General features: G+C 39.8%; 2 long non-coding RNA genes across 2 annotated transcripts; one reads left to right on the top strand and one right to left on the bottom strand.

Moving 5' to 3' along the window:
- Nucleotides 1–6,912: 6,912 nt before the first annotated feature.
- On the bottom strand, nt 6,913–7,908 carry LOC145089667 (uncharacterized). Its single transcript, XR_013701399.1, has 2 exons — nt 7,495–7,908; nt 6,913–7,388 (listed from the first exon to the last, which is right to left on the bottom strand). It is a non-coding gene; the product is annotated as an uncharacterized LOC145089667 (long non-coding RNA).
- A 159-nt stretch (nt 7,909–8,067) lies between these two features.
- LOC145089674 (uncharacterized) lies at nt 8,068–10,728 on the top strand. Its single transcript, XR_013701400.1, has 2 exons — nt 8,068–8,310; nt 10,427–10,728. It is a non-coding gene; the product is annotated as an uncharacterized LOC145089674 (long non-coding RNA).
- Nucleotides 10,729–10,960: the final 232 nt, after the last annotated feature.

The raw sequence follows: 10,960 nt of genomic DNA, 5'->3' as shown, positions 1-10,960 counted from the left end.
ACTCTCCGCCCTACGGCTCAAAGCATCAGCTACAACATTAGCCTTGCCTGGGTGGTACAGGATCTCACAATTATAATCCTTTACCACATCCAACCATCTCCTCTGGCGCATATTCAGGTTGGGCTGATCCATCAAGTACTTCAGACTCTTGTGATCCATGTATATGGTACACCAAACCCCATACAGATAGTGACGCCAGATCTTGAGGGCGAACACCACAGCCCCCAGCTCCAGATCGTGGGTGGGATACCTCGACTCATGAGGTTTCAGCTGCCTCGAAGCATATGCTATCACATGCCCCCTCTGCATAAGCACTGCTCCCAAACCGGATATCGATGCATCGCAGTACACCACAAAATCCTCCATCCCTTCCTGGAGTGCGAGCACCGGGGATTCGCATATTTTCTGGCGAAGTGTCTTAAATGAGGTCTGCTGCTCTGGACCCCAGGAAAAAGCGACACCCTTCCGGGTCATCTTGGTAAGTGGCACGGCGATCTTGGAGAAATCTTTAATAAATCTCCGATAATAGCCGGCCAATCCTAGAAAGCTCCTGATCTCGGTGGGTGATCTCGGCACCTCCCACCTCATGACCACCTCAATCTTGGCCGGATCGACCAATATCCCATTCTGGTTGACGAGATGTCCCAAGAACTAAACCTCTCGTAACCAGAACTCACACTTGCAGAATTTGTCATACAGCCTCTCCGATCTCAGAACTCTAAGGATCTCCCTCAAATGCTTCTCATGTTCCTCTCTAAACCTCGAATATACCAAAATATCATCAATGAATACGATCACCGAACGATCCAGCATCGGCCTGCACACCCTGTTCATGAGATCCATGAACGCAGCTGGTGCATTGGTGAGCCCAAAAGGCATCACCACGAACTCGTAATGCCCATAACGAGTTCTAAATGCTGTCTTCTGGATATCTTCATCCCGAACCCTCATCTGATGATAACCCGACCTCAAGTCTATCTTGGAGAACCAAGATGCCCCTGCAACTGATCGAACAGATCATCGATCCTCGACAACGGATAACGGTTCTTGACCGTCAACTTGTTCAACTCTCGGTAATGAATACACATCCGGTGTGAACCATCCTTCTTCTTGACAAAAAGGATTGCCGCTCCCCAAGGTGAGCTACTCGGTTGAATAAACCCCTTCCCCAACAGCTCCTGAAGCTGCGAGGATAACTCCTGCATCTCTGGCGGCGCGAGGCGATAAGGCGCCTTGGCGATAGGTGCTGCTCCCGGAACCAAATCGATATGGAACTCCACTTGCCTCTCGGGAGGCACACCCGGTAGTTCCTCGGGAAAAACATCCAGAAACTCGCACACTATCGGAACCTCATCAATAGAACTTGTCATCCTAGCGGCCACTCGTGTGTCCATAACATAGGCTATGAATCCACTGCAGCCTTGCTGCAAACTCTGTCCCGCCATGGCAGCCGAACAAAACGCTGACCCACATCGGGTTCCCTCGCCATACACTGTAAGCACTCCCCCACTGGGGTCTCATATCGTCACCAACTGACGCTCGCAGTCTATAACAGCTCCAAATCGGCTTAACCAATCCATGCCCACTATAACACACACATCCCCCATCGCAATCGGGAGCAGATCTATCGGGAACTCCACACCGAAGATCTCAAGGATACATCCTCGAATCACATCCGAAGCATGCACTGCTCGCTCATCAGCTATGGAAACTCACAGAGGTCGACTCAACGCCTCTCGACAGATATTAATGTGCTGACTAAATGCCAAGGAAACAAATGACCGACTCGCACCTGAGTCAAATAATACCAAAGCAGGTACAGAACTCATAAGAAAAGTACCAACGCATATCATCATATAAGCACAGTATCTCAAACAAAAGATAAAATACATAATACATACCAGCCACAACATCGGGCGCCGCGCGGACCTCCTCCGCAGTCAACTCGAAAGCTCTCCCACGAGCCTTCGGAGCCTCGACCTTCACCGGTCGAACCTCGGTAACCCTAGCAGCAGGCGCAGATCCCTGATGTAGCTGAGGGCACTAGGCCTTCCGATGGCCGGTCTGGTTGCAATGGAAGCAAACCATAAATCCCTTGGGCAATCCCTGGCGATATGTCCCTCCTTGCCACATTTGTAGCAAGCACCCGATCGACAGGCGCCCTCATGACCCTTGCCGCACTTCCCGCAAGTGCGGCCCTTCTGGCCTCCAGTCTTCGAATTAGCGGACTTGGTCCGCTTGGCTGCCGGCTGAGACTGAGCCGGCCGCCGATCCATCCTCTGAGACTCGACCTCCTCCCTGGCTTGAGTCTCCAACTTAGTCTCCCTCTTTCGGGCATTTTCCTGGAGCTCAGCAAATGTCCGGTACGTCGAGTTCGACACGAACTCCCAAATGTCCCTCCTCAGAATGCCCAAATACCGGCTCATCCATTCCTTCTCGGTAGAAACCTGCTTAGGGCAGAACATCACCCTCTCATTAAACTTCCGGGTGACCACAGTAACCGAATCATTACCCTGTTTGAGGGTCAAGAACTCCTGAACCAACCGTTCCCTCTCCACCGGGGGAACATACTCGTCTCTGAACATGGTGGTGAAACTCTCCCAGGTCACCTCTGAAATCTCTGCAAGAGTGAAGCTCGTTGTCACGAACTTCCACCAATCCTTCGCTCCCAAGCGAAGCTGGTTCAAAGCGAACCGTACCCTCAGATGCTCCGGACATGAACACGTATAGAAGCATCCCTCAATGTCAAAAATCCATCTCATCGCAACGATTGGATATTGCTTCCCATCAAACTCGGGTGGCTTCATGTTGCTAAACTCCCGGAACAACAACGAGTCACCTCCCTGAGGCCTGGCAGCAGCCACAGCTGCTGTAGCTGCAACGGCTGCGGCTTCAGTCACCGTGGCGTACCGCTCATCAAAAGTCTCCATCAGTGTGGTCTTGATATACCCAAACATCTCCGAAATCTCGGCCTTGATCGCCGCAGCCACCTCATCGTGGATCATCTGACGTAGCTCCGTAGCCACTCTAGTCCTAATATGAATACCTAGCCAGCTCTAACATGCATAATATAACATTTCATATTTCATAACACATACGTAAGGACTTTTTGGGGGGTTCACCGTTCGGGCGCTGACTGACCGTACATACTGCTCCGCTCTGGTTGTCTCAAATTCTCTTGCTTTTTAGAAAAATTAGTTTTTATCGTTTGAAATTTTCCTCAAATCCTCAGTTTGAGTTCAGCTACGCCCGAAGGTGCATCCGAATCTCTTAAACCAAGGCTCTGATACCAACTTGTAACAACGTAATTTTCAAAACAAAATTTTCATTTTTCAACAACCAAATTCGTATAAAATATTCTCAAAAGTATCCATCAATAGTTATCAAATCATATCGTATCCCAAGATCACAAAAATCAAATCCTCTCTCTAGTGTGTATGAGTCATGTTGGCGCCTTCCCACGGTCCTCGCTAGTACCTGAAACACATACGACAACAACTGTAAGCATAAATGCTTAGTGAGTTCCCCAAAATACCACTTACAAACATACGCCTTTCCAGGCCATACTCCACACGACCTTCCGGCCCATGTGTCTCAGGGGACTTCCGTCCCAACCCGGTAAACCTTCCGGTCCTACCCGTGTTGACCTTCCGGTCCATAACTCCCTGACCTTCTGGTCCACATCATAATGCCTTCCGGCCCATATCAAACATAACATACATATCACATACATAGTGCATACGAAACAAACAACTCATAGCATGCAACACATATATCTTATAGCCTACCAGACCTTCCGGTCACACATAGGTACCCTTCTAGGTACAGTGTAGTGAGAAGACTCACCTCGTATGATGTCTAGAATCTCATGTGCTCGGTATCACTGACTCTCGAAACGACGACCTAGCCCCACCTAATCACAACAAACAATCGTTCCAAATATTAACGGCTTTCAAGGCTATCCTACACCCCTTTTCCATTAACCCACAGAAGGGTAAAAGACCATTTTACCTCTCCCTGACTCAAAAGTCTACATGTTGACCAAAACCCTAAAAGTCAACAAAAAAAGTCAACAGCAAGCAGTACGCGGGGCGTACCAGCTCCTGTACGCGGGGCGTACCCTTGCAATCCAGAAAGGAGGGACGCGACCCACTACGTGACGCGTATTGGGATTACACCTAGCGTACATCCCAGTATCTTACTTCCTCCTATTAATGTCTTAAACGGTTAAGACATAACCCCACATTTCAGATCTGGCCATTTTAATACCTCTTAATCCATAAAGTCGAAACCTTTAAGCCTTTGCATGGCTATAAAGGTTCCCCACACCTTCTAACACCTTTCTTTTCTCCTCAAAAAAATATAGATCTCATGCATGGCTCAACATTCACATCCAAGATTGCATTTTTATGATCATACAACTCATATAGTCCTGGAATATGATAGATCTAGGCCAATGGAGACTATTTGCTTATAAAGTCTCCATCTTGGGACCAAAAACCCTATAAATTGGTCCAAGAAGCACACCACACAAACTACAAGGCAAGATCTGAACTTTTTACCTCAGGAAGAAGCTCCAACCTTTGTAGTCCTCAGATCTACATTTGTCCACCCACTTCTAGCTTCCACAATGGTCACCTCTTCTCTTTCACCACCTTGGAATGACACTTTGAAGCTTAAAACACTCACACCCAAGCTAAAAACGAAGGAAATACTCTCTTAGGGTTTCTTTCTGAAAGATGGTGGCTAAAGGACAAGACCATCTCCTTCCTTTTATAGCCCTAAAGTCATATTAGGGTTTTGAATCTGGGCCGGTTACGCCCGGCGTAACCTTAGGTACGCCCAGCGTACACGGATGGAACCGCGTACAAAATAAGCGCGCGAGTACGCGTAGCGTTCTTCTTGTACGCCCAGCATACTCACAAGCTTAGCACTTAACACAAAGGGACCTAATATGACAACTTGGAAAAGATGAAGGTTTAAATTGTTGAACCTGAATTCCGAGATGTTACATTGTTCGCCATTGATCATACGTGTACCTATATCATATGAGAGCAGAATAACATCGATTAACAAATCAATTAAGAATCATAAGTAAAGAAGAATTTGTAGTTTTAGTGGTAAATCGACGTAATGAAATATAGCTAAGCTACTACTATAATGAACAATTTTTATTATATATCGTATAAATATTACCAACAATGGCGAGTATGATCACAAGAGCAACATATAGCTTGATGGACGCCATACTTTTTAATTTACTGATAGTCTATACAATGGAAGTATATTGACCAAATGGTTCAATCATTGTAAATTTATAGGAAGAAGTAAATTGCGTACATAGGATGGATTAAAACATGTGCCATTTAACTCACAATAAATATATTTAGTTGGTTGTTGGTAGCCTCCATTAATTGTTGAAATCTTGAAAAAAGTATTTGATCACATAAACGGATGAACCTATATCAATGAAAGTCAATCATCTATCCAGTTACGTAAGTTTAATACATGTTTTGGAAATAATTTTACCATTAAAGTTTTTCAATCATATACATTGAGATTTATTTGAAGATGATGAACTTTATTCCTCTTTGTGACAACGAGATGGAAACAAAGGATCATATTTTTATTAGATATGTAGTTGTGAGCTTGGTTTAGGTATTTATGTCTGTACCAAAGATTGAACTTTTGCCCAAACCTCAATTTAGTATATCTCAAAAACTGTATTCAAACAGACAAATTTATCATCATCAAAATTCTATAAAATGTAAATGTATTATATTTGAAATGAATATAACTGCTTAGTTTCATTGTACTGATTCCATGCCCTCGAGTGTATTGGTCGATGTAAGGTACTAAGATGGAGGTGATTTCATGCCCTCAAGTGTATGGGTTGGTGCAAGGTACTGACATGGAGGTCTGATGGTGTTAGAAGAGCAATTTGTATAGTCTAATAGCAATGTAAAATAACATATCACTTTCTATGACTAAATTATTATGGATTTAAGCTTGTAAAATAACATATCACTTTCTATAACTAAATTACTTTCTATAACTAAATTATTATGAATTTAAGCTTTGAGTTTTTATTGGCATAAAAGCTCCACTAATGTATACTTTTTAAATGATAATGAAAATGCAATTCTGTAACAACCGGTAAAAATTAAGGGTGAGCATGGTGCGGTTTTAAGGCCAAACCGAACCGCAAACCGTATGGTGCTGTTTTTGCATTCTTAAAACCGTTGAGTGCGGTTTTGCAACGGTTCGGTTTTACGGTTTTTAAATGCGGTTTCGGTTTATATCGGTGCGGTTTCGGTTTTAAACCATGTCTAAACTTTGATGCAGTTTTTTTATGTTTAATGGTACGGTTTTTTAAATGCGTAAGAACATGTGACTACTCTCACAAACTAATTAATAATCGAAGGTTGGTTAACTTTGTCTTAATTTGTTACAATCTTATTACACATATCGATTAGTACGTTTGGTTAACAATAGAAAATTTATTTTGCACCCCATATAGTCTTACACAAAAACAAAGTAAACATATAATAAATATATTATCGTTTATAAGTATTTTAAATAACATGTATATAATATAAATTAATTGATTTATTAATATACATGCTTGCGGTGCGGTTCGGTTTTTGTGGACCGGTTTTTTGGATAAAAACCGCACCACACCGTTGACCTTCGGTTTTTGCAAAAATTAAATCCGCACCATTGGGTTTTGCATCGGTTTCGGTTTTTCGGTTGCGGTTTATTGCGGTTTTACCGGTTTTTCTTTAATCGGTTCGGTTTTTGCTCACCCCTAGTAAAAATTGGTCAGAGTTCGGCGGTTAAACAACTGCAAACCGTTATGCCATAAAACACCAATTAAGTGAAATTTTATGTTTATAAACTATACTAAAGATATTATTTATCAATTTCAGAAAAATTTCATTAGTACATATAATGACACGAGAATCGCGAGAACGAGATTTATACCACAAAATATCTTATACATATTTATTTCTTAAAATATCTATTAAAAGTCAAAGAAAGACTTTTGTTTAGAGGTTCAATCATGCTTCTCTTGGAAGCTACTCTTCACTCTTCTCTACCTGTCAAACTATAGCACACACATACTTAAAAGTCTAGACTATTGCTTACACATCTAGTCAAAAGGACATATACGATTCAAATTTTGGAGGAGTGTCTGGCCAGTTTGACATAACTTGCACTCTTTAACAAACAATTAAACCCAAAAATATACTGTCTCTTCATACTCAAAAGAGGATGCCAAGAAGAACAGAAAACCAATAACCTCTTTCCCTTCATCTTCATTGTTTCCTGCCAAAGAACAACAAGAGGCCATCAGCCTCTTCTCTTGGTTCTTCCATTTGCAAAACCTGTCAGATAGAAACAATAAAAATCAACCCACAAAATGTATTTTTTCTATATGTGAAATCAAAGAGGTAGGAGCCTCTTGGCTGCTGATTGGAGCAAGCCAAATACCCTGAGGTCATCATAGTTGCTGTTGGCTTCTCCCTTCCCTTTTGCGTTTTGCTGCTGAACCAAAGAAGGAACAGCCAAGAGCCGTCGGAGCAGCTCTCGCTGCCTTAAGCTGCAGACAACGACTTTGCTGCCAACCCCCGCTTTCTGCCTCCCTATTACCTTCGTGAATCACCACCGAAGAGCCGACTCTTTCCCTTCTTCCTTCTTCAGTCCGATTGAGCACCGGTGGTACTCCCTTCGATCGGCGACAGTCGCCGCCTCCACTCCCTGGTTCCATTCGCAGATCGTCTCCGGAGATCCCTTCTCCCTTCGTTTTCCTTTTCTGCCGGGAATGATTCATCGGAGACGAGAAAGGCTCACCGGAATTTGATGTTGGCCATCAGTTTATGCATCTGTTTCCGTTTCACTTCCAATCGACCCCCCCCCCCCCCCCCCCCCCCCCCAATGAAAGCGTCCATTCGTATTCCTTTGCTCAACCTAATGAACGAATTATGAAGACGCGTCCCATTTGTCCATCTGATGGACTTGACACAAACAGTCCCTGTATTTACTCCTTTAAATTAAAACCGACCCCTTTGACATAAATCCTTTCAAGGAAAATCATGTTGACTTAGTCTTTACAAAATAGTCCTTATGCTATTTTTGAAAGATCAAAAAATAGTCCCTTTTGGTTTAATTCAATACAAAAAGAAATTCTTTGAGTTTGATATTTTACCAAACAAACCCGGAAATGTTTTAAAGTCCAATAGTGGTCAAATGGCGCTTTCTCACGACAAGATTCACGAAGCGAGCTTAGATCGAGATCACGTATCGAATGTGAGTTTCTACGGCCTCTCTTTTGCTGTTTTAATATTTGGGGGAGAATACATGAGTGTCTATTTAAAGTTTGATGATTTTCAAGTCTTATACATAAAATGACATCATACTTTATTATTGGTTCAGAGTTATGAAAATAACAATTTAAAAGGTATAAAACATTAATAAATTATATAAGTTATATTAGAATGCTATAAATGATATAATTATACCTTGTTGTGATATATTAATTAATATTAATAAAAATCACTGGATTATAAGTAGATTGACATAAAGATATAAGTTGTTCGACGAATCATAAAGTGTAATACTCGTCGTATATATGTACATGAAAATATTGAGAAAGCATAAAAAGACACTATATCCATAACAAAATGTGTTATTTGATATAATTGTGTACAAATGAAATGTACATTGTCTTAAACGACTATAAATAAAGATTTGACGAATATATAATAATTAATTGAAAATATACTAAAAATCAATTATTATTATTATCCTCTTGATTATTATGTGGGAATGATTTTCAAGTAAATGATATAATTTATTTTATAAGTATTATAAAAATATAAATCACTTTAGTTGTGATACTAAATGCATCACATACAATGATATAATTGATTCTCAAATCTTTAGGGATTATTACCTAATAAATTATACGGCATATCAATTATGCAATTTATCGAGTATTCGCATAAATGAGTATTCGGCTACGCGAACGAACATCTTCCTTATCGGTTGAAGTAAGGAACTATACAAATTATTACCGCCACAATAGTCGAATGCTACGCTAAATTCACTATCTAACTAATTTAAATAAGCTTCGAAAATCTTAATTATCTAAGATTCGCGTTAGTGACCCGAGTGAACGACGAATTTTATGAGTTGAAGAATTATCGTCATGGATTTTGTGGATTGTGTATCCCGTGTGTGTTTGTGGGAGGAATGTATCGAAAGGGGTGAAAGAGAGAGTTTTATGATGGTGTATTTTTCCTTTGTAGGGATCAAATACTGGAATCGACACCTAGCTCTATAACCGTTAATCCAGGAAGAATCATATATTGTAGGTCTATGTACACGACATAGATTTATAATAAAGAACCTTGGTGTAGATCTATTTCTTATGGAAATATTTATGCGAATGGTTATTTTCCGTCTGTGGTTGCTAGCTACAACTTTGTCTGACGAGGCAACAGGCGTCAAGTGTTTCTTTCTTCGTTACTATACGACTGCTTTTAAACGTTAGTAATGATCTCAATTCCTTCATTTATATTTTTATTGTGCCTGTGTGGCTTGTTTATTGTGCCTTTTTGGCTTCTGGAGGAGCGACGAACAGTGTCAGTTATAGACAAATTGATATATTGAAGATTTTATTCGAAGAAGTATAGATCTAGATTGAGTCAATCCTCCCAATTTGGGCCGAGTGTGTAAGAGTGTTTATGTATTTAACTACCTCTCCCTACGACACAATTCTCTGTAAGCAGAGACGTTTGAAAGAATAGAATTGTAAAGATAATGGTTAATATTTCTCGTTGAAATTATACGAGTGGTAAAAATATGCATTTATAATTTACCGGTTATTGAAAAGTATTTTGGGATGAGTTTGCCCCACTGGTTAAGTGTTGATTTCCAAATTAAGTAAGATAATGCTTAACTAATAATATGACACGGATTTACAAAGTTTATAAAATTCAGAATTTTGAGTTTTATGTATAAACTATAGGAATGTTTGTACAAAGTTTTAAGAGTAAACTTGGCTATTTTATGTTTACACAAAGTGTGATATGACTTTATTTATATAAATTGGTTTTCTAAATCTTTATATAAAGAGCAGTTCGGTCATGAGAACCGTAAGAATTTGTTATTAGTTTGGTTTACTTATATATTTTACAAATGGTGTAATTTTGGATTTGAGCAAATAACATTTCTAAATGAGTTTAAATATACTTTTATGACTCCATTAATTTATACTTTCAATAGAAAAATATGTGTTTATAAAAGCTGGTCAACCAGATAAATTTTATAAAAACATTTTTAGGTGTAAAAATACTTTTTGTCAAAACCTGTAGAACTCACCAACAATTTTGTTGACATATCTTAATGCATGTATTCTCAGGTTATTTATAAGGTCAGAAGAGTTTGTACAGAAGATTCTCCGATATTCTTATCATACAAATGCGAACATCGGATTGTTAAGTGTATGTAGTGATTCAACAATAGTCCTTATCAACGTAATTTCTATTTTGGTAATAATAGAAAATTACATTTGTACTGTTCGATGTAAGTTCAATGACTGTGATTACTGGAATACGTCGCGCACCTCGGCTTTTCCGTCGTCGGCCAAGGGTGTGACAAATTCAGACATTAGTTAAGTTATAATTTAAGGCCATAAATCAAAATTTTGGATTTTATTGGATACTAGGGATAATATATTAATATGTAGATTTTGATCTGGAAACTAATGTGCATATCATAATTCAGTGAAATATCACTACAATAAATGAAGGCATTACAGGAGATGCTTTTAACTTTAGATTTGATCATTAATTTAGTTTCCATCAATTTTAATATACAATAACTTTACTAATTTCAATTTTCAATTTTAGTTTCTAATAAATTGTAGTTTAAACCTTTTTTGTTAGAATTTTTT

This window comes from Lactuca serriola, chromosome 1 (genome assembly GCF_051521515.1).
Source record: "Lactuca serriola cultivar US96UC23 chromosome 1, Lser_US96UC23_V15, whole genome shotgun sequence".
Lineage (NCBI taxonomy): Eukaryota > Viridiplantae > Streptophyta > Magnoliopsida > Asterales > Asteraceae > Lactuca > Lactuca serriola.
This window is presented reverse-complemented; position numbering and strand designations above follow the sequence as displayed.